Below are 23,685 nucleotides of genomic sequence, written 5' to 3' on the forward strand. Positions count from 1 at the left end.
GGACTGCCTGCAATCACATCCTCCTTCCCTCCCCTCCACCCAGCTCTCTCCCCTTCCCCAAACCTTCTCCATCTGCCCATTCTGTCCCTCCCACCTTCCCCCCTTCTCTCCCTCCCACCTTCCCCCCTTCTCTCCCTCAGACCTACCTTGGCCTGATCTTTTACTGGAGAACCAAAGGCTCCCAACTTCTGTCCTATCATCACCCAGCCCTCTCCCTCCTTCAATCTGCCTCCCTGAGATGCAAAATGAAAAATACTCTTCCTCTTGTTGAAGGCAGACTTCTCTACCGTGTTCTTAGTCCTCTCTTCCCCAGGACCTAGACCATTTTTTATTGAATTACCTCTTTTTCATCTTATTTTTGACATTTCAATCTCCTTTGGTCATTTCTTAAAGAGTTTATTAAATATTCTTTTAAATATTCTTAAATCCTTTTTTTTTTTTTTCTTTGCAAAGGAAGAAAAAAACCTTCCCTACCTTGCATTCTGTTTAGGTATCACTCTCCTCTATTTTTTTTTTTTTATCAATTTTTAATTTTTTATTGAAGTATAGTTGATACACAATGTTACATTAGCTTCAGGTGTATAACATAGTGATTTGACATCTCTTTTTGAAAAAGCTTGTTTTATTTATTTATTTGTTTGTTTATTTATTTTGAGACACAGAAAGAGAGAGAGGGGGAGCACGTGAGCAGGGGAGGAGCAGAGAGAGAGGGAGAGAATCCCAAGCAGGCATCCCTGAGGTGGGGCTCGATCCCACAAACCATGAGATCATGACCTGAGCCAAAATCAAGAGTCTGAGGCTTAACCAATGGGGTCACCCAGGCACCTGGTGATTCGATATCTCTATACATCACACTATGTTCACCACAAGTGTGGTTACCATCTGTCACCACACAACGCTATTACAGTACCATTAGCTAGAGTCCCTGTGCTGTGCCTTTTATTCTCATGACTTATTCATTCCATAACTGAAAGCCTGTATCTCCCACTTCCCTTCATCCTTTTTGTCCATCCCCCTCTCCTCTGTCTTTTTAAAATCAAGTTAAAAAAAAAATTTACCCTTGTCTCAACTTCCTCACATCTCATTCACTCATTTTCCTATTTATAACATTTACCATATTAATTTAGTTACAAATGCATTCAAGAATCACATGTAGAATAATATGTCTATTTAGAAATATTTTAGACCTCATCAAGTTATCAATCAAGTATAGTAGTGGAATATACACATTTTCAGATATTTAGGGATTCAGAATCTTTATCTCCTATGCAACTTTCCTGGCAAGGTATGGGAGAATATGTTCTATGAAAATGCAGAAGTAAACCAAGAAACAGGAAGACACAGGATCTGGGAAAGGGGAGGGAGGGCAGCAAAGGGAAGTCCTAAAAATAAAAGCTACATAGCAGGCCTAGAGAAAAACCAGTCCAGATTGAACCAGAAATGTGGAGTCCTCCGGGAGGACTCAGGTCTCCAGGAGGGAAAAAATGGAACCAGTGTGTTTGAGTGCATGCAAAAAGTTACCAGTAGGTAGGTGACAGAGATGCTGGAGAATTTTGTAAAAAAAATATGTCAGAGTGTCAGAGGCACGTTAGAGTGTCAAGCAAATGAAAACATGGGGTCATTATCAACTCCAGGAAAAATGAAATGTTGAATAAGATAGGATCTATGCTTACAAATGACTATCAGTTTCCTCAGAAGCATTACTATACATTATTAAAGTGTAAACACCGATTAATGATTTCACCAAAAATCGCTGAGATGTTGGTTGGGTGGTGTGGTGGGGTAGAGAGGTGTGTTGTGCGAGAGCTAAGTCTTTCTCCGCCATCATTAGGAAGTCACCAGCTAACACCTAACACCTAACACCTGATATCGATGAATAAAGAGGTAGAACTATGATGTGGAGTTCAATATGTAGAGACAGATTAACAAGAAAAGGTGAGGGTCCAATTGAGACATTGTCTCTGGAGACTGTAGTCATGGAGAGGGGCAAAGGTAGGAATCTGTTTTTTTTATTATAAACTTTTGAGTATTGTTTGAGATTTAAAATTATGCACGTGTTATTTTCATACATAATATTTAAAACTTAGGGGTAAGATTTTGATGTCACTGTTCTCCAGGATTCAAAACCTCTCCTTCTTCCTTTCTTCTATACCAACAGCCTTCCTTGGTGATTTCTTCTATTTCATGATATTCACTGGTATTAGTACTCCACAGCTTATAGCTGGCTGTACCCCAAAGGCACAGCTTCCCCTGTAGTCTTCTCTAATGGGAGGTGATTTTTTTTATTAAAAAAAACCTCACTTCTTTAAATTTAAGTTAGTTAACATACAGTGTAGTATTGGTTTCGGGAGTAGAACCCAGTGATTCATCATTTACATACAACACCCAGTGCTCATCCCAACAAGTGCCGTCCTCAATGACCATCACCCATTTAGCCCATCCCCCCCCCCCACCTCCCCTCCAGCAACCGGCCGTTTGTTCTCTGTATTTAAGAGTCTCTTATGGTTTGCCTCCCTCTCTGTTTTTATCTTGTTTATTCCTTCCCTTCCCCTATGTTCATCTGTTGCATTTCTTTTTTTTTATGTTTATTTATCTTGAGATGGGGGGAGGGGCCGAGAGAGAGAATCTCAAGCAGGCTCCCCCGCTTGGAGCAGAGAAGCCTGACACGGGGCTCAAACCCACAAAGTGCAAGATCATGACCTGAGCTGAAATCAAGAGTCGGATGCCTATCCGACTGAGCCGCTCAGGCGCCCCTCATCTGTTTTGTTTCTTAAATCCCACATATGAGTGAAATCATATGATATTTGTCTTTCTCTGACTTATTTCACTTAGTATAATACACTCTAGTTCCATCCACGTTGTTGCAAACGGCAAGATTTCATTCTTTTCCATTGCTGAGTAATATTCTATTTTGTGTGTATGTAAGGTGGAAGCTGATTTTACCTTTCCTTTCCTTTTGTAAGATTTTGTAGGGGTGGGATGATGGGATAGGGATGGATCTTGCTCCTCATTGTTACCTCTCTTGTCCCGAAAACCAAAAAACAAGAACGTGTGCACACATGCGCACACACACACACACAACACACACACACATGTGTCCATCTCCTCTGAAGTTTATACCGTTAGATTTTCCAATCCGAACCCCTTCATGGTACAATTTCCTGGTCATCTACTCTTCTTCCCTGAGGACTACAGTATCTTGCTTACTGTTTCCCCCCATCCCTTAATCCTGCCATGATTTCTGGTAGGTTTTCTATGCAACAGTTCCCGGACCCAATCACTTCTATCCGTTGTTTTCTCCCCTCTGCCTCAACCAGCAGCTCCCATTATCATCATGTTATTTCTAATTGTCAGTCACCCGAATCTCTGGTTTTGAGCCTCCTACCTACCCTGTATGACTCCGATATTTGCACTCACTTTGTCTTGTACCACCACTATTCACCCTACCACTTTTTTTTATTATTAATTTCTCCCCTTATATCCTTACATATATTCATACCCATTTCATGGTTCTTCATTACAATCATTCTTTTGTAGCACATTCTTGATTTCTTTGACACTTTCTTTCTCAGTCATTTGCCTGGCAAATTCCAATCTATCTGTCTATGTGTCGGCAGCTGAACATCAAAGGGTAGAACACAACTGCGCTTTCTGGTTTCACTCTGCATTGACTGCCACCACTGAAACATTCCCACCAGTCGGCAGTCCTATTTTTTCCTGGCAAATTTACTTTCTCATTCTCCAAGGTGACTACTTCATATCTTCTCACTCTTCAGACCTCCATAACCTTGATTGATGACCTAAACTTCTATTTTATGGACGGCATTTAAGTAATTTCATGCTAGTGCTCATGTTCCTACCACAGAATCGAATAACCTCCTAGAATCAGTACCCATGCTCTCGGATTCTTTTCTTGGTTACAACGAAAGGGAAAACTTAGTTCATTTCAAAGACCAAGTTCTTCATATTGGCCCAAACGCTATCTCTTCTAGTGGTCACAAACTTTTTTTTTCAATCATCTCATCTCTTTGTTCAGCAATTTTTCCACTGTACTTGATGGATTGTTCCCATTAGCACACAAACAAGCTTGGGTATTTCTTCCAGGTAAACTCTTCAATCCTTAGCATAGCCTACAAAAACGTCCATGGTCTGGCTGCTCTTATCTTTCCATTTTCATCATCCCACATCCTACTTTCCAGTCACCCTAGACAACTGGCTATTTGCCAAGTAGCCCTTCTGCTGTATACGTCCAGGTGTCTGATTACATTCAGTGTACAAAACTCAGGGAGATATGACCCAGAACCAGGAGAAAAATCAACCAATAACCCACTCATGATAAAAAGCCTCAGCAAACTAGGAGTAGAGGGGAACATTTTCAACTTGATAAAGAACATCTAGGGGCGCCTGGGTGGCGCAGTCGGTTAAGCGTCCGACTTCAGCCAGGTCACGATCTCGCGGTCCGTGAGTTCGAGCCCCGCGTCAGGCTCTGGGCTGATGGCTCGGAGCCTGGAGCCTGTTTCTGATTCTGTGTCTCCCTCTCTCTCTGCCCCTCCCCCGTTCATGCTCTGTCTCTCTCTGTCCCAAAAATAAATAAATAAATAAATAAATAAATTAAAAAAAAAAAAAAAAAAAAGAACATCTACAAAAACCCAAAGCTGACATCATCCCTACTGGTGAGAAACTAGGAGCTTTCCTGCTAAGATCAGGGATAAGGTAAGAATGAGCCCTCTCACTCCTTGTTTTCAACATCATACTGGAAGTCCTAACTAATGCAATAAGGTAAAAACAAACAAACAAACAAACAAACAAACAAATAAATGGTATAGAGTTTGGGAAGGAAGAAATAGAACTGTCTTTGCAGATGACGTGATTGTCTATGTAGAAAATCCAAAAGAATCAACAAAAACCTCCTGGAACTAATACCTGATTATAGCAAGTTTGCAGGATACAAGTTTAATATAAAAAGCCAATCGCTTTCCTGTATGCCAGCAATGAGCCGGTGGAATTGAAGTAAATACACAATACAATTTACATTAACAACACCCACCCCCAAAGTGAAATACTTACATGTAAATCTTAAAAACATAGTAACAAGATCAGTATAAGGAACATTATAAACTTGACTAAGGAAATCAAAGAAGAACTACATTATTGGGGAAATTTTCCATTTTTAAAGATAAGGAGACTCAATATTGTTAACATGTCTACCTAGTCAATGCAATCCTAATCAATATCTCAATTTGTGGATGTGGACAAAATGATTCTAAAATATATGTGGAGAAGCAAAACACCCAGAATAACCAACACAAAATTGAAGGAAAAGAACAAAATCAGAGGACTGACACTATCCCACTTAAATTTGCGACAATGAAGACAGGATACTCTTGGCAGAAGAATAAACAAATATATCAGTAAAACAGGATTAGAGAACCCAGATATAGACCCCTGTGAATATAATCAACAGACTTTTGACAAGGATAGAAAGGCAATATGATGGAAAAAATCCTTTTTTTTTTCTAGGTTTATTTTTATTTATTTGAGAGAGAGAGAGACAGCAAACAGGGGAGGGGCAGAGAAAGAGAGAGAAAGAGAGAGAGACAGAATCCCAAGCAGTCTCCACACTGTCAGCACAGAGTCTGATGTGGGGCTCAAACTCAAGAACCGTGAGATCATGACCTAAGCCAAAACCAAGAGTTGGACGCTTGACCGACTGAGCCACCCAGGCACCACAAGATAGTCTTTCCAACAACTGGTGCTGAAACACTGGACATCCACGTGCAAAAACTGAATCTAAATACATACCTCACACCCATCACAAAAATTAACTAAAAGTAGTTCAGAGACCTACATGTAAAATGTAAAAGTGTAAAACTCCTGGACAATAACATAAGAAGAAATCTAGATGATCTTGGGTGCGGTGATAACTTTTTAGATACAACACCAAAAACGCAATCCACGAAAAAAAAAAACGTTTGATAAGCTGGACATCATTCAAACTAAAGCCTCTGCTCTGTGAAAACCACTGTCAAGAGAATGGGAAATCGAGCCACACACTGAGAGAAAATATTTGCAAAAGTCACATTGGATCAAGAACTATTATTCAAAATATACAGAAACATACAAAAAATTAGAGAACAAGAAGAAAAATAAATAAACAAGTGGCAAGAGATCCAAATAGGCACCTCACCAAACAAGATACTCAGATGGCAGGGGACAAGCTGTTCCACATTCTGTGTCTTCAAGGAACTGCAAATTAAAACCACAGTGAGATACCCCCACATGCTTATTACAGAGGGGAAAATCCAAAACACTGAGAGCAGGAAATGCTGGTGAGGATGGAGACCAGTGGGAGCTCTCATGCGCTGCTGGTGGGAATGCAAAATGGTGCTGCCACTTTGGAAGACAGTTGGGTGGTGTTTTACAAAGCTAAATATAGTCTTACCGTATGATCTAGCGATCGGGCTCCTTGGGATTTACCCAAAGGAGTTGACAACTTATATCCGCACAGAAACCTGCACGCAAATGTGTATAGCAGTTTTATTTATAATTGCCCAAACTTGGAGGCAACCAAGATGTCCTTCAGTAGGTGAATGGGTAAATAAACTGTGGTCCATCAGACAATAGAATATTATTCAACACTAAAAAGAAATGAAATATACAACCCTGAAAAGACCCGGAAGAACCTTAAACATATATTACTAAGTGAAAGAAGCCAATCTGAAAAGGCTATATATTCCAATTATATGACATTCTGGAAAAGGCAACAATATGGAGGCAGTTACAGGATCAGTGGTTGCCAGGAGTTAAGGGCGAAGGAGGAATGGATGGGTGAAGCAAAGAAAATTTTAGGGCAGTGAAACTATTTTGTATGATGCTATAATGACAGTTGTATGTCATTACACATTTGTCAAAACCCATAGAATGTGAACACACTGAGTGATCTCTAAACTGTGGACTTTGGATGACAATGACATATCAGTGTAGGTTCATTGGGTGTAACAAAATTTCCACCCTGGCCTAGGAGGAGTGGAGGAGACTGCATTTGTTGAGGCAGGGGGTGTAGGAGCACATTCCATTAAATTTTGCTGTGAACCTAGAACTACTTAAAAAAAACAAAGGACTATGGGGCACCTGGGTGGCTCAGTAGGTTAAGAGTCTGACTTCGGCTCAGGTTATGATGTCACGGTTCGTGGGCTCGAGCTCTGCAAGGGCTCTGTGCTGACAGCTCAGAGCCTATAGCCTGCTTTGGGTTCTGTCTCCCTCTCTCTCTGCCCCTCTCCCACTCATGCTCTGTCTGTCTGTCTCTCTCAGAAAAATAAAACTGAAAAAAAAGATTTTTTAAGGCTATTAAAAAAAGATCAACCAAGAGAACCAGGCCCAGCAATAATAGTTTATAATAAAGTTAATAGAAAATAATCCTGGGGCGCCTGGGTGGCTCAGTCAGTTAAGCGTCCGACTTCGGCTCAGGTCACGATCTCGCGGTCCGTGAGTTCAAGCCCCGTGTTGGGCTTGTTGGGCTGATGGCTCAGAGCCTGGAGCCTGCTTCCGATTCTGTGTCTCCCTCTCTCTCTGCCCCTCCCCCGTTCATGCTCTGTCTCTCTCTGTCTCAAAAATAAATAAAAAACATTACAAAAAAAAAAAAAAAGAAAATAATCCTAAGGGGTGCCTGGGTGGCTTGGTTGGTTAAGAAATCCAACTCTTGATTTTGGCACAGGTCATGATCTCACGGTTCGTGGGTTTGAGCCTGAGTCGGGCTCTGCACTGACAGCATAGAGCCTGCTTGGGATTCTCTTATGCCTCTCTGTCTTTGCCTCTCCCTCGCTCATGCTATGTCTGTCTCCCTCTCTTTCTCTCTCTCTCTCAAAATAAATAAATAAACATTAAAAAATGGGAGAAAGAAAATAATTTTAAAATAGTTTCTATAACTGTTATCATGTGTTAAATAATGTAAAAGAGAATACGATTGTCAAATTGGATAACTGATTTTTAAATACAAAGCAAACAACACAATGTAAACTTAAACACAAGGACTATTATGAAGGATAAAGAGGGAAAGAAGAGCATTTCTTAATGTAAGAGAGGCCAATTCACCAAGAAGCCATAATTGCTTTAAATGTGTATAAATGTAATAACAGAGCTTCAAATATATGAAACAAAAGCCAGTGGCATTGAAAGGAGAAATAGAGAAATCCACACTTACAGTGGCAATTGAATCTGGAAATATGACCTAAACTGTAAGCAGGCAAAAATAATTTAATTTTGATTTATTTTGAGTGGTTATTCCGTTCACATGGCTGAAAATCAGAGGTGAAAAGCGCATAGTGTATATGGTATATAAGCATAAAGATATGGTGAAAAATCTCGCCACCTTGTTACTCGCTCCTTAGCCAGTTTTCCTTGGAAGTAACACTGTTACCAATTCTTGTGTATTGCCTAAAGATATTTTATCCATATATAAAAGGTTTATGTACCCACTTTTCCCCTTTTCTATACAAATAGTAGCACATGGTACCCATTTCAGAATTTTGGGGGGTACCATTTAATAATATTTTTGATTCCATTATTGGTACATAAAACCCTAGATTAGGTAAGCTTTAGGGCATGGCACTTTGTCCATAGTTCTATGGATTCTTTTTTGTATTCAATTGTGCGTGTCACGGCTTGAAATTCTTCAGAAAGTTTCAAGCCCCACTGAGATCGCATGAGAATTTTTTTTTTAATTATTGGGATGTAATTCACATACCATAAAATTTACCCTTTCTTTTTGTTTTTATTTTTTCAATTTTTAATTTTTATTTATTTATTCACTTTTTTTTTTTTTTTTTGAGAGAGCGCGCACACGTGTGCAAGTGAGGAGGAGCAGAAGAAAGAGAGACAGAATCCCAAACAGGCTCCAAGCCCAGTGTAGAGCCTGATGTGGGGCTCGAACTCATGACTGTGAGACCATGACCTGAGCCGAAATCAAGAGGCAGTCGCTTAACCGACTGAGGCACCCAGGTGCCCCACACACTTTCAAAATATGCACTTTAAGTGGTTTTTAATGTATTTATTAAAGTTGTGCGAACATCACCACTTCCTAATTCCAAAGCATTTCCATTACCTGTATCCATTAGGAGTCACCCCGTTTCCCCTAACACACCTGCTGACTCTATAGATATGTGCAGTGGACATTTTATAGAAATGAACTCATACAATACGTGGTCTTTTGTGTCTGGCTTCTTTCACGTAGCGTACTGTTTTCCAGTTTCATCCATGTTATACTTCACTCCTTTTTGCGGTTGAATAATACACCACTTTTCATTTGCATTAGAATTTTATTTTATTTTTTTAATTTTTTTTAACGTTTATTTTTGAGACAGAGACAGAGCATGAACGGGGGAGGGGCAGAGAGAGAGGGAGACACAGAATCGGAAGCAGGCTCCAGGCTCTGAGCCATCAGTCCAGAGCCCGACGCGGGGCTCGGACTCACGGAACGCGAGATTGTGACCTGAGCCGAAGTCGGACGCTTAACCGACTGAGCCACCCAGGCGCCCCTGCATTAGAATTTTAAACATCCTTGCTAACAATGTGTAATTGAATCGGTACAGGATGAGGTGGTGTGGTCTCATACACATTAAAACATAAGTCCTTTTTAGGTTGTGAATTCGAAAAGGTCTATTTTTAACACATTTTACAAGAATCTTCAGATATGAATGAAGCGCATTTCGGAGAATCAGGAAGCTGTGCCTGTTGCCACAGACTTTTGGCAAAGATGGTAGTTTATGTGTAGGTTTCTGAAGCTTTTCTCAGAATTGGAAATGACCAAAAGACATTAAAGGAACAAAACCAAAATGCCCCAGGCTAATTTGTGTGGAAACCAGGGAATGATGCCAACCACACTGCATGAAATTCAAGGTATGTCTGTTAAGTCCAGTGCAGTGGGACCAGATGGAAGTCACAGAGGAGGAAGGAAATTCTTCAGGTTCTATCAGCATCCCCTTAAGTCACTGATCGAGGCTGACGTAGGGTGGGACACAAGGCTAAATTAAGAATATGACACACGGCTTACAGCAATGAAAAGCAGGTTGGGGATTTTCTCTGATCCATTGTCTCAGTGACGTCAGGTTTCACATAGAGACAGATAAGGACTTTCCCAAGCAGGAGTGCCATGAATGCCTACTTTCTCGTCAAGAGGATGGGACACTGTTCCAAATGAGTGGATGTACCAAGAGTAGCTACCAAGCCAAACAGTAAACTGACGTGGAAAATGGCCTTCCTATGACAGGGAATGAAATATGGAAGTCAACCAACAAAGACAAATGACCCCACCCCAGTGTGACCCGGGGCAGACTTTGGCCTCAGTTCTTTCTGGCCTTCTATAGACTTCTTTTGGAATGGTTATGAGAACATATATCATCAGCCCTCCAGCTGATGTTTAAGGGGAGGTTTAAAGGGTGCCCAGGAACAGTGAGGAGACTCAAGGAGAGTCCATGTACATTATTTGGGGGCAAATATTGGATTTGTCCATGTACATTTCCATGTACATTTCCATTGGATTTGTCCATGTACATTTGTCCATGTACATTTCCACATGTACATTATTTGGGGGTAAATATTGGATCTGGTATTTACCTCCATGTTTGTAAGTATGTCAGTACACAATCTCTTTATTTTTTCATTTTAGAGCTTATATTGACCTCCTATTTTGGTAGATGCTGTTTAGCACACACGTCCTCCAAACACCAATTCTGATGCTTTTCCAGTCCTCCTGGTTATACCACAGGTTTTAGTTAAATCATTATGAAGTATTAATATCACTGGACTAAATAAACACTGCCCTCTGCTTTGCCAAGCAGCATACTGATTGCTTCTTACACGACTTTTGTTTTTCCTGTAGTTAGTAATTGCCCGATTTATTTCACTTGCCCATTTCCTTGTACCTTGTACTTTTGCTAATATTTCTCCTTCCTTTCAATATAATGTTCCACAGAGTCAAATTCACCTGTAACCTATCCATTTCACTGATTTTCCCCGAGACATTCCATTGATCTTCATGGGTTGTCCTCTAGTGGACATGTCTTTCCGCATATCAGGTGTCCATCCATATGGACAAGCAAGACATCCCAAATCCCAAAGCTCCCCGTGCGCCTGCACAACACCAGACGCCTCTGCTTCTGGCGTCTTTTCAGGGTTTGACCTTGTTCTCGTCAGTGCCTCTCGTGGCACACACTGAAGTGTCACATTTCACTGCTCTGACAGGTGCTAACCGTCCCGCCCTATCTTTTCTGTTCTTCATATTTTTGTGGTCTACAGACATTTCCAGGATTCATTATGGTTGGAATCTGTGAATCTGTGTTTCTGTTCTCATTTTTCTTGTTCAGTGCAGATTTCTAAGAGGAAAGGTGTGCAGAAGGATCTTTACGTTGCCATTTTACACAGAGGTCAACCACTCTGTCTTCTTCAAACACCTTCTTTCCTTGCTCCTGTGACTCTAGTGTGTGGGTTCTTCTCTTCCCTCTTTCTGTCCTACGACACATCTGAATTTGGGAGTCCCTCAGGCTGTGGTGTGTGGCTACCTACTCATCTCTCTCTATCTCTCTACCCACGATTCTCTTTTTTTTTTTTAATTTTTTTTTTTTAACGTTTATTTTTGGGACAGAGAGAGACAGAGCATGAACGGGGGAGGGGCGGAGAGAGAGGGAGGCACAGAATCGGAAGCAGGCTCCAGGCTCTGAGCCATCAGCCCAGAGCCCGATGCGGGGCTCGAACTCACGGACCGCGAGATCGTGACCTGAGCTGAAGTCGGACGCTCAGCCGACTGAGCCACCCAGGCGCCCCTCTACCCACGATTCTCTAATCCATCCATGTGATGTTAAATACCTTCTGTGTCCTGAGGACTCCCCAACTTTTAATTTCATCCAAGATTTCCCTGTAAAGACCTGATCTTGTCTATTTTTCAAATGCATCACAAACTTACCATGTCTCAAACTGAACTCCTGATTCTCAGCGCTAAAGCTGTTTTTCTGCAGGACTTTCACATCTCAATTACAGTGGTGCCATCCACCCGGTTGCTTGAGCCTAAAGCCTGGCAATTTCTTCCTCTTGTTTGTTTTTATTTTAGAGAGAAAGCATGTGTGTGAGTTGGGGAGAGGGGCGGAGGGGGAGGGGGAGAGAGAGAGACAGAGAGAGACAGAGAATCTTAAGGAGGCTCCATGCTTAGTGCATAGCCCAACTTGAGGCTTAATCCCATGACCCTGGGATCATGACCTGAGCCAAAATCAAGAGTTGGACGCTCAACCGAGTGAACCACCCTGGCATCCCCTTCCTTTTGTTTAACAAACCTCTCTGCACCCCCATTTAACCCCAGTTCACTTAATCCAAAATTCCAATTCCAAAATATATCTTGAATCCTTTTGCCATACTCTAAACTACTATAATTTTTTATTTGGATCACTGACTTTGCAGCCTAACAGACTTCTGCTTCGACTACTTGGCTTTCCACCCCATGCTTCCCAGCAGCAGCCACAATGGATTTAAAGTGTCAGTCAGATCATGCACTCCTTTCCTTGGAGATCCTAGTGAATTCTCGTAGCATCTCCAAGAACACCCAAGCTTGTACCAGCCTGGGTGTGGCCTGGTTTTGCCTGCCTCTTTCACTGCAACTCCTGCAGAGTGATCAGGGCAGAGAAAAGCAAGAGGGTTTCTGGCCTCAGGGCATTTGCATGTGCTGTTCTTTTTACCTGGTTCACGCCTACACTCTCTCTTCATATGGATTGCTCATTTTCATCCATGAAATCTCATCTCAAATATCACTTCCCAAGAGGTTTAGAGGGTCACCCAATCTAAGGCAGTTTCCCCGGGTATGGTCTCTCATAGGACTCCCTTCTTTTTCTTTAATACCTGGCCCTAATTCATATTTGTTTTCTTACTTGCTTAAAGTCTGTCTTTCACACCAGAGAATGAGACTAGAGCTAGTTCTAGGATTTTTTTTTTTTTTTTTCCTTTCAACATTATCCTTCCGGTGCCTGCCCTGTGGAGATCCTCAATATATTTTTCAATTAAAGGAATGATTTTAAAAATAAGCAAGCAGCAATAAAACAAAACAAAAACAGGACGTATCAAAACATTCTGCTGCAAACAGAGGATTGCCATCGATTCAGATACAGAGGATGAGTGTATTTCAGGAAAGACGATGACATTTTAGGGAGCATTTGCTCTCTCTCGGGGCCCTTAAAGAAATTGTGAAGTCTCTGAAGAAGAGAAGAAAGATGTTACAGAGAGACAGCAAGATGAGGACGAAAGGGAAACGTAGACTCAAATGCAGGGGGACAGTAAGACCAGGACAGAAATTCCGACGGCATCGGAAGCCATGAGGAACAGAGTCAACGCTGCCAAGAATAAAGTCAGTTCAGTGAAAGGCAGGTAAAGGATGCTCTGAGAACACAGGGGGAAAGGGAACTGGAAGGAGCACACCGGACATGTGATAGATAGGCAAGAGAGAGTGCGGTGTGGACAGATGGCGGACAGTCCTGAGAGGGAGAGAGGAAATGGAGCCAATGGATCCAAATACGCCCGCGCACGAATTAACGGCAAGACTAGCAACCTGGACGTATGTTGGTGACTTCTGTGTCCTCTGTGTCTTGTACACAGTAGGTACTCAATCCACATAGCCAATTGTAACATAAAAAATTTTTTATGTTCTTAATAAAAATCAACAACTAAGACGGAGGGTTGCAGTTTTATTGTTGACCTATACAAACTTCAATAAAATTACTGTAATAAAATGTGTACTGAACAACAAAATACATAATACGAAATCTATTTATAATGTGTGAAGAAAAGAATCAAAACAACAGAGGAAGGAAACACTAGCATCATTCCTTTGAATTTTTACCTGACCAAAGAGATCTATGATTATATCTATGATTATAGATAAATTTAATATAAGTCAATAAGATTTCTTTAAATACATAAAACATTTTGTTCTTCTTTTTAATGTCCATGGAACACTAAATAACAAGTTTTAAATTAAAAATAACTTGTGCACATAATATAATTTTATCTTAAAAATATGTATAGATATATACAAATATATTTATTTTTAAATTTATTTACTTATTTTGAGAGAGAATGTGAGTGGGGGAGGGGCAGAGAGAGAGAGAGAGAGAGAGAGAGAGAGAGAGATTCCCAAGCAGGCTGTGTGCTGACAGCACAGAGCTCTACATGGGGCTCGATCCCACAAACCATGAGATAATGACCTGAGCTGAAATCAAGAGTGTATGGACTGAGCCGCCAGGTACCCCACAAATGTATTTATGTGGGTAAAAATAATGCAAGATGGAGACTGGAGTAGTAAGAGTGTTTTCTCTGAGTGGTGGGATTTCTTTTTTTTTTTTTTTTTAATGTTTATTTGTTTTTGAGAGAGAGACAGAGTGTGAGCAGGGGAGGGGCAGAGAGAGAGGGAGACACAGAATCTGAAGCAGGCTCCAGGCTCTGAGCTGTCAGCACAGAGCCTGACGCGGGGCTCGAACTCACGGATCGCAAGATCGTGACCTGAGCCAAAGTCAGACGCTTAACTGACTGAACCACCCAGGCACCCCGATGTTTATTTTTGAGAGAAAGAGCATGAGCTGGGGAGGAGCAGAGACAGAGGGAGACACAGAATCCGAAGCAGGCTCCAGGCTCTGAGCTGACAGCACAGAACCCGACACGGGGCTCGAACCCACGAACTGTGAGATCATGACCTGAGCCGAAGTCCGATGCTCAACCGACTGAGCCACCCAGGCACCCCTAGTGGTGGGATTTCTAATTATTACTATTTTCCTTTCATTTATATGAATTTTCTGTCATTTCTACAATGGACTTGTATTGCTTGTATAATTGAAAAAGTGAAGGGGAAGCCGGTCAATTCACACTCAAGTGAAATGTTATTAGTAAAGACACAGCCCATCATAAGGGAGGGGTGACCAGTAGGAAGGACGAGACGTGCATACAGACAACAAAACCTTCAGTGTGTTTGGGGAAAGCTTTATTAAACCATAAGAATTGAGAGAAGTCCAAGAATACGTTCTCTATGGAAAAGGAAACCAAGGGAGGACAAAACTAGATCACAGGCTGTCTTCACAGGCAGAAGGCTTTCCCAAGCATCACATACCACGAGGTAAAGAGGAGAAAGAGAAACAATCCCAAAGGAATATGGATATTAAAATTAATGCTAACCCTAGAAGGATTATAGTGCTGTGCTGTTGATTTTGGAAAGTGGAGAAAACTCCAAGCCGCTTGAAGTCATAAGAGACACTGTGCTGTAGTAAAAAGAGCCCTGGGTAATCAGGCACATTTGAATTTCAGTGCAAGGTCTGCAACTCAACCAGCCTGTAACCTGATTACTGAACTGTCTCTGACCCTCAGTTTGCACCTCTATAAAATGGGGATAACGATGCTTGCTTTGGATGATTGCTATATTGAATTATCCAAAGAAAGTTTGTGAGGGGTGCCTGGGTGGCTCGGTTGGTTAAGCGGCCGACTTCGGCTCAGGTCATGATCTTACAGCTCACGAGTTTGAGCCCCGAGTTGGGCTCTGTACTGGCAGTTCAGAGCCTGGAGCCTGCTTCCATTCTCTCTCTCTGCCCCCACCCTGCTTGCACTCTGTCTCTCAATCTCTCTCTCTCTCTCTCTCTCTCAAAAATAAATAAATAAATAAAATAAACATTAAAATATTAAAAAAAGGAAGTATGTGAACACATATGGATAAACATATATACAGAAAGGGGTGTGGATCTTGAAGAATTAATTCGGTATCTATGTGTGGAGCACTTACTACATAAGAGCCACAGGGGCATAGAGACCTCGTGTCTGCCCTCATGAAGCTCACGAACGTCATGTCCACGAATGCAGCCTAAGATAGTGGAGGAGGAGTTCCCCTGAGGACAGCATGCTGGGCGTCTCAGGGAGCAGATGTTGGTGTTTGAACTGGACCTCACCGGAAAGCCAGAATCTGGACGTACTAATCCACGGGCAGGAGGGGGAGTGATTAAACACCCCCTGCGTTATGAAGAAGGATGGAGAAAGGCAGGAGGAGAAAAATAACAAGTTGTCAACAGAGCGTTGTTCGATTTGATTAGATCTGCAATGATCTAATCATTTTTTTTCCTACAGATCTTCAAAGATCATTGTTTGGATGACCATGCAGGCGCAGAGAACTGAGACAGTGATGTTAGGAAGCTGGTGAAAACGCTCCCTATTTATTTCTGCCTGCTTGTCTGTGACCAGTGTTTCACAAAAGGAGTGAGAAATTAGTAACCACATGCTGGGTAAGATGTTCACGAGAAGGTCAGGAAGCTTGTTTGTCAACCTTAATTGACAACTGATGTTTAAAAGGCGAAGCATCATTCTCGTAATTTAATGGGAGAAATTGCTATTTAATGCCAGAGGGGGAAGAGCTACCATATGCAAAAGCCTGTGGAAATGAGACATACGGACAAAATAATCCCCTTTTTGTTTTAGGAAAACGTAAAGTGGTGCCCCAGGGATTGTTGGCAAATATTATCATCTTTGAAAGCTACTACTTAACACAAATTCCGGGAAACCAGAGGCTTCTGGGTAACGTGAATCACAAGGAAAGAATGCCCCGTTTTGTGGCTGAAACTTTTTAATGGAATACTGGTTGATCTTAGCGAAGAAGGCCAGGGGTCAGGGTCAGTTTGGGAGAATTTTCTGCCTGTTTCTGTAGAGGCCCCTACATAAAACACTTCTTTCTCGGCCTGATTGAAATGTTTCATGTGATCACCTACCCGTGGGAGCCACTCACATCTCCAGAGATATGCTTCCTCCTTTTTCCCTATGTTGCCTAACTTGAGATAGAGCTTAATAGGGCTCTACTCATTCTTTAAATGAAAATTTATTTATTAAGCACTGGTTGCCTCCATGCCTCCTGTCTTTGATGATCTTGATTTAGAGATGGTGTATCTGAGACAGGATCCCCTTAGCCAAACAGAATCACTCTACATTTTAAACTGGAGGGCATTTACTACAGGGAATTGGTTACCTGATGAGGGGGAAACCGAGATGCCAAAGTGGGTGGTAAGGCCACCCAGGGGTTATCGTAAGAGCAGGCAACTGCTTCGGCCCCAGGGCTGCAGAGGGCCGGGGGGAGTTGGTGGTGGGGGGGTTGTTGTGGGGTGTCCAGGAGCATCACAGAAAGCTGAGAGGAGGGGAGAGATATCCTGACTCCTTTGGGTTTCTAGCTTTCTAATCTTTCACTGGTGTCTTCACAGGCCAAACCCATCCAGAACTGGAGGAAAGGGAGGAAGAAGTTCCTTGTAATACAGAGTACAGCACTAGGACAGAGATGGGTAAGCCAGGACTGTACTGTGATGTAGTCTGTCTGTGCTAAGTCCTACGAGAGCAGGTTGCACGGTCCTCTGTGCGCTGAGATGCCTTCAGAAGAAGCTATTATTTGAGCTGCTTCATAATGAATAGTTCTATGGTAGGAAAAGGCAGGGTGGGGGTAGGGGAGGAAGGGTGCTTTGAAAGAGAGGGGGAAAGACTTGGAGGGCTCAAAGCTTATGTTGGAGTTGAGGAATCACAAACAGCTCTTTGGGGATAGAGCATCAGTGGATGGCAGGTGTGCAGGGGATGAAGCTGGAAAGAGTTGGGGACCTCCTAGCACTTAGGACGAGGAGCTGGCCTTGGCTAGGACGCTAGGATGGGGACAGTGTCATTGAAAGTTCCCTCAGAGGTCTGCACCAGCGTGAAAATGTGGTGTAATGGGGAGACTGAAGACAGGGAGGTCAATTAGAAGGAGGAGAGAGTGGGGAGAAGGGCAGGACTCCCCAGGGAGGAGCATGCAGTGAGGAGGGAAACCTAGTGACATCAAGAACGTTGAATGGATAGGATTTGGAGATTTTTTTAATGTTTATTTTTGAGAGAGAGAGAGAGAGAGAGAGAGAGAGCGAGCAGGGGAGGGGCAGAGAGAGAGGGAGACACAGGATCCAAAGCAGGCTCCATCCAGGCTCCGAGCTGTCAGCACAGACCCGAACTGTGGCTTGAACTCACGAACTGTGACATCATGGCTCAAGCCCAAGTCAGACTGTGCTTAACTGACTGAGCACAGCCAGGCGCCCCTAGGATTTGGCGATTTTAATGTACATCATGAGGGGAGATGCAGAAATCCCCATTGGATGGCCATGGTGCCATTTACCCAACAGGAGGAGGGAGCTTTTTATTGACCTCTCTGATATTTTCCATGTAGAGTTTTATTTTTGGCTGCTAGTAGAGTTTGAAATGGAGAAAGCTAAAGCTGTCTGTCTGGTTGATGTGTCATTACTGATAGGAAGAGAGTAGATAGGACACAGCCACCGCTCTCCCCATTAGCTGCCTCATTTCCTGTGGGAGAGACACGTATGCCAGCACAGAATAGCAAGACAAAATGATAGTCAGGGAAGAGGTCAGTGCCAGCTGCTAAGGAGCTGAAGGGGGAGCCAGCTTCCAACTCTGCCTGGGTGCAAGTGGAGGTGGGGTATTCATGAGGGCTTCCAAGAGGAAGCGACTCTTGACCTGACTCTTGAAGGGTGCGTGGGAGTTCTGTAGGTGGAAGAGTGAGAAGATAAAGTGTGTAGAGCCATGACCTATGAGAGAACATGGTCCCATCTTGTTGAACATAAGTGTGAGAGGGACAGAATGATGTGAAGTGACGCCAAGAAGGAAACACGAGGTAGAGCAGTGACAATGTTTACCCTAAAATTGATGGGGAGACCTTGGTAAATTTTGAGGAGATCCTTTTTAGATACCACTTTCTTGCTCACTCAACAAATATCATCTGAGTTCCATGTTGGACCACTCTGGTGGCAGAGTGAAGGATGATATTTAAGAGATATTTAAGGATGATACATAAGAGATATTTCACAGGGAACCAGCTGTTTTCCAAAACGTGCTGCTTCTGCCTCCAGACGCAACTAGACCACATCTCTGTCTCTCTTGCCATTAGGTGTGGCTGCGTGTCCTTATTCCAATCTAAGCAATGTGTGCAGAAGTGAATCGTGCTTCATTTTGGTGAGATGGGGCCTTTGGGACCTACCCTGTGCTGGGCCTTATGCTTTTCCTCTTCCTGGCCGACTGGGTTGAGACCTTGGAAACCAAGTCAGGAAGATGCTGGAGCTGCCATCAGCACGGGCCTCCCTACTGTCTGGAAACATACCCTGGACCATATGTGAGCCAGCAATAAATATTTCTTAATGTGAGCCCTTGTGTATATGAATCTATCAGCATAGCTCAGCTACCCTAATCATAATCTTAGTGACATAAGAGGTTGGTGTAAGTAAATGAAAGTTTCAGCTGGGGCCATAGGAGTGAGGATCGAGAAGCAGGAGGAGAGGGAGTAAATGGCTATTTAGAAGAAAAAACGTGCTGGAAAGTGGTTGGCTTCGTGGGTGAGAGCGGTCCAGCATGACTCCTGATTCCTGCCTTGGGTGACTGGTCAGATGATGGTAACATTCCATGATGGAACCAGAAGAGGAGCAGGATGTTTGGTGTTAGGGGTATGGATCTGACTTAGTGAAGGTCTGGGATTTAGACATTTGGGAGACGATAAACTTATGAAGGTATGAAATGATTCATTTAAGCATAGAGGTAGAGTGTAGAGAACAGGATAGATAATGGACTTCGATGAAGCATCTATCTATCTATCTATCTATCTATTTACTGTTGGCCTTCAAATATTTTGATCATGAAATTTCAAACATATAAAACTGAGAGAATGGTGTCATGAACTCTGCACAACCATCATCATGCTTCAGCGATTTCATGTTCATTAGCTTTCTATTGCATAGAACAAATCACCCCAAAACTTAGCAACTGAACACAGTAAATATTTATTATTGCATACCATTTTGGTGGGTCATACATCCAGGAACGCCTTAGCTGTGTGGATCTGGAACTGTGGTCATCAGGAGGCTTGACTGGGGCTTGGAGATCTGCTTCCAAGGTGATTCACTCACATGCTTGGCAAATTAGTGCCAGCCATTGGCAGGACGTCTGATTCAAGGGTCTTCATGATGTGCCTGCTGGCTTCTCCCAAAGTGAGTCACCTTTAGAGACAGCAAGGCAGAAGATGTATGTGACCTATCCTTGGCAGTCAGACGCCTTCACTTCCACAGTGTCTTGTGGCTACACAGGTCAACTCTGTTCACTGTGGGAGAAGATCACACAAGAGCATGAATACTAAGAGGTGGAGGTCATTGGGGTCATCTTGGAAGCTGGTGACCCTATCACTCCCAGCCAGTCTTATTTCCTCTATACCCTCAACTCACGGCCCCTTGCCTACATTGTTTTGAAAGAAATCCTCAATATTGTACCATTTTATTATTAAGCATTTCAATAGGTATCTGAAAAGTTAACAGTATTTTTTTTTGATAGAATCCAATATCTGGTCAGTATCAAAATTTCCCCATTTTGTATATTTCTCCATAAATGTACATACCTATACATATATTTATTTGTTATATTATTTGTTTATTTGAGTCATGTTCCTACTAAGGTGTATATATTGCAATTAGTTAATATAACCATTAGGTCTCCACCTGTGGGTTCATCCTTTTTTTTTTTTTTAAAGGTTTTACATTTATTTGTTGAGGTAGTTTGTTTTGTTCCACAGTCTATTTTTTGATGATTGCAGTATTATTTAACGTGTCTCATCCTCTCTGTATTTCTCACAGAGACATCAATATTTAAAGTGTCATCAGAGAAAGAGAGCTTACAAATAGATACTTTTGCTAGTGTTAAGATCGGTATTCGGCCCAAACCAGGACACTACAACAGAATGAAATTCTGGTATATAAGAATACATTTGAATTCTTATTTTTAACTATAATAATTATTACTCTTTTGTTGTTTAAAAACCAAGCAGTCAGATTGGAGCACTTCGAGTGGAGTAGAAGCCATCAGCCCTCGGTGCCGTCTCTTCCTGGACTCTGGCCAAGTGTGTGCACATTTGCAATACTGAATTGTTGTTCACTTTCAGTTGAGGCCAGTAGAGGAACCAGATATTCTGGGGAGCCCTACTGTTCTCTGATACTTTTTTCTTTACTTTCTTTCTGTTCTGTCTTGTGTGTGCACCAAGATAACTGACGGCGGCAGTGTCCAGATTTTGGAAAGCTTTACTTGTGAAACTTGGAGGCGGTCAAGGTGTCATTGTCCTTTTAATTTGTCCTTACAAGGCATGCAAGGGTTCCCAAGTAAGACTTTTTCTTGAAAGACTTACTGCCTAATGTGATTAAGCAACTGCACGTGAAGTATAGCTCTTAAAAGTGATTTTATTTATTTTCACGAATGCTAGCCTACCAATTAGTCTCACAAAGCCTGAAATGGTGACACGTTATCTTTACTATTTTGACCTGTATTATTAATTGAAATTGTATTTAAAACATTATAAACATTAAAAAAAATTTAATGTTTATTTTTGAAGGAGAGAGAGACAGAGCACGAGTTGGGGAGGGGCAGAGAGAGAGGGAGACACAGAATCTGAAGCGGGCTCCAGGCTCTGAGCTGTCAGCACAGAGCCCGACGCGGGGCTTGAACCCACAAACCGTGTGATCATGACCTGAGCCGAAGTCAGACGCTTACCATCTGAGCCACCCAGACTCCCCTGAAAGTGAATATTTTGATATTAACAATAAATCTGAATGACATGCTCTTTCTGTATTACGGTGATGTGATCAGCTATGAAGGAAACCTGTGCCATCACACGATTATTGGTGGGCACAAGTTCAGGGATGCCAGAAATGACAATGAAGTTGGTATTTAGTTATTTGGTCTTTCAGAAGCTGAAGCAGAATCCTCAGGTAAAAGGACATTCAAAGAGAATGTCCAGATAAGCAGAAGCGGGAGAGAGTACTTAATTCAGCAAATATTTGTTTAGAGCCTATTGTGGACCAGGTACTATTGTTTTAGGATACACTTGGGACATGTTTGTGAAAACCAGACAGGGCTCTGTCTGTGTGGAGCATACACATTCTCAAGGCCAATGGCAAAAAGGACTGGAAAATGTCCACTGAGCTTGACAAGGAAAGCGTTAAGCTGGTAGGCTTGTGAGAACAGCTCTAAAGGGCTTGCTGGAGTGGAGGCCCCTGTCTCCACAGGCTAAGTGGTGAGTGGAGGAGAGGGAGTATAGATTCGTGTGTGTGATTCGTTCAGAAGTTCAGCTGTCAAGGGATGGAGGAAGGGCTGCATAGAGCAAAGGATTTTTCTTGTAAGCTAAGAAAGGCTGAGCACGTTAAGCTGATGGTGCAAATGAGTGTCAACATCTGGAAGAGCAAGGAGAGATATTAAGAGTTCAATGGTCAGGGACAAGATGAGGTAGACCTAGAAAGTTCTTTGAACAACCTAAGCTGATGGAGAGGGAGTCCTGCAGGGAATTGCCTTAGACACCACCAAGACCTTAGCAGCATACTCTCCCCACTTCCTCACTAATAAGAAACTGGGGCACACTCAGCCCTTACTTCCATGAGCCATGGCAGGAGATGCCTTCCAACTCCTGGATCCTTCTTAGTGTCCAACTTGCTTCATTAGGCACAGGGCTTCCTTCTAAACCAAACCTACCTACCTTCCTTCCTTCCTTCCTTCCTGATCCTGGTTGAGAAGACAACCAGAAGTGGTGGTGCTGACCTCCAATCTGAAACCATCATGCAAGAAACTTAGGCCATAAAAGTGGGGAAGTAGCAGAATTCCTCCTGCTTTGTTCTGGTTTTCAGAAAACCAGGAGTTCTTTATAGAAAACAGGAGTGACCAACCCAGGGCAGTAGGATAAGATCAAGCAGATTGTTCACTGTGTAGGGGCACGTGGGCTCAGGAGCAAATGAAGACTGGAGCTCTCTGCTTATCAGGCCTTGTCCCTGGGCCATGGGTTTGAAACTCCAGCAAGAGACATCTTTTTTTCTTTTTTCTTTTCTTCTTTTTTTTTTTCTTTCTAATTCATACAGACATACTCCTTATCCGCTAGAAGCAGCCCTGGAAAAACTCAAAAAGATACCTCAATAGACATTCTACCAGTGGCCAGATGAGGTATTCCTTATTTTTTGATATATAATTCCAAGCTCTCATTTACTTAGAGCAAACCTGAAACATGACTGTTTCCAGAGTCTAGTAAGAAATTCTTGAGTGGGTATTTTTTAGTGATATCTCTGATAGCCAAGAAATCATCCGCAGATGAGTCATACAAGAGTCAATGCAAGTATTAAAGAAACACATGGGAAAAATCTACGACCTCATTAGACAACAAAGAAAGTAGAATTGAGCAGCCTTGAGGCAACATTTTAAACACATAAAGATAGAATGATTTTGTCCTGTGTGGGGAAGTTGGTGATGAAGTTTACCCCTCACAGGACAGCTGGCATCATTTGAGGGCAAACCCATTTGCAAAACAGCATGACAACATGCCCCAACAACTATAAAGATGTTCCTATTCTTTTTTCCCCACACGGTTATCCCATGCCTGGAAATTTATCCCATGGAATTAGTTCAGAATGCGTGAAATGGTTCATGGCATCATGATGTACGTATCAGATAAATAATAGGAGCTCAATAAATAATTATGCATTGATCTAGCAGTACATGAGGGGGTCTGCTCTAGGAACATTCTGCAGAGACTAGCTCTGTGATACTGGTATGTTTTCAGAAGTCATCCATACAAAAGATGTGCTAGCATCTTGTAAC

At 42.3% G+C, this 23,685-nt stretch overlaps 1 long non-coding RNA gene across 1 annotated transcript in view; it reads left to right on the forward strand.

The window, feature by feature from the left end:
* LOC125933194 (uncharacterized) overlaps window positions 1-22,349 on the forward strand; it is a 30,872-nt gene extending 8,523 nt beyond the window's left edge. The window contains exons 2-3 of the long non-coding RNA XR_007460886.1: window positions 16,135-17,330; window positions 18,965-22,349. This is a non-coding gene — a long non-coding RNA (uncharacterized LOC125933194). The remainder of the gene's footprint in view (window positions 1-16,134; window positions 17,331-18,964) is intronic.
* The last annotated feature ends 1,336 nt before the right edge of the window (window positions 22,350-23,685 follow it).

Source organism: Panthera uncia, chromosome D2 (genome assembly GCF_023721935.1).
Source record: "Panthera uncia isolate 11264 chromosome D2, Puncia_PCG_1.0, whole genome shotgun sequence".
Taxonomy (NCBI): domain Eukaryota; kingdom Metazoa; phylum Chordata; class Mammalia; order Carnivora; family Felidae; genus Panthera; species Panthera uncia.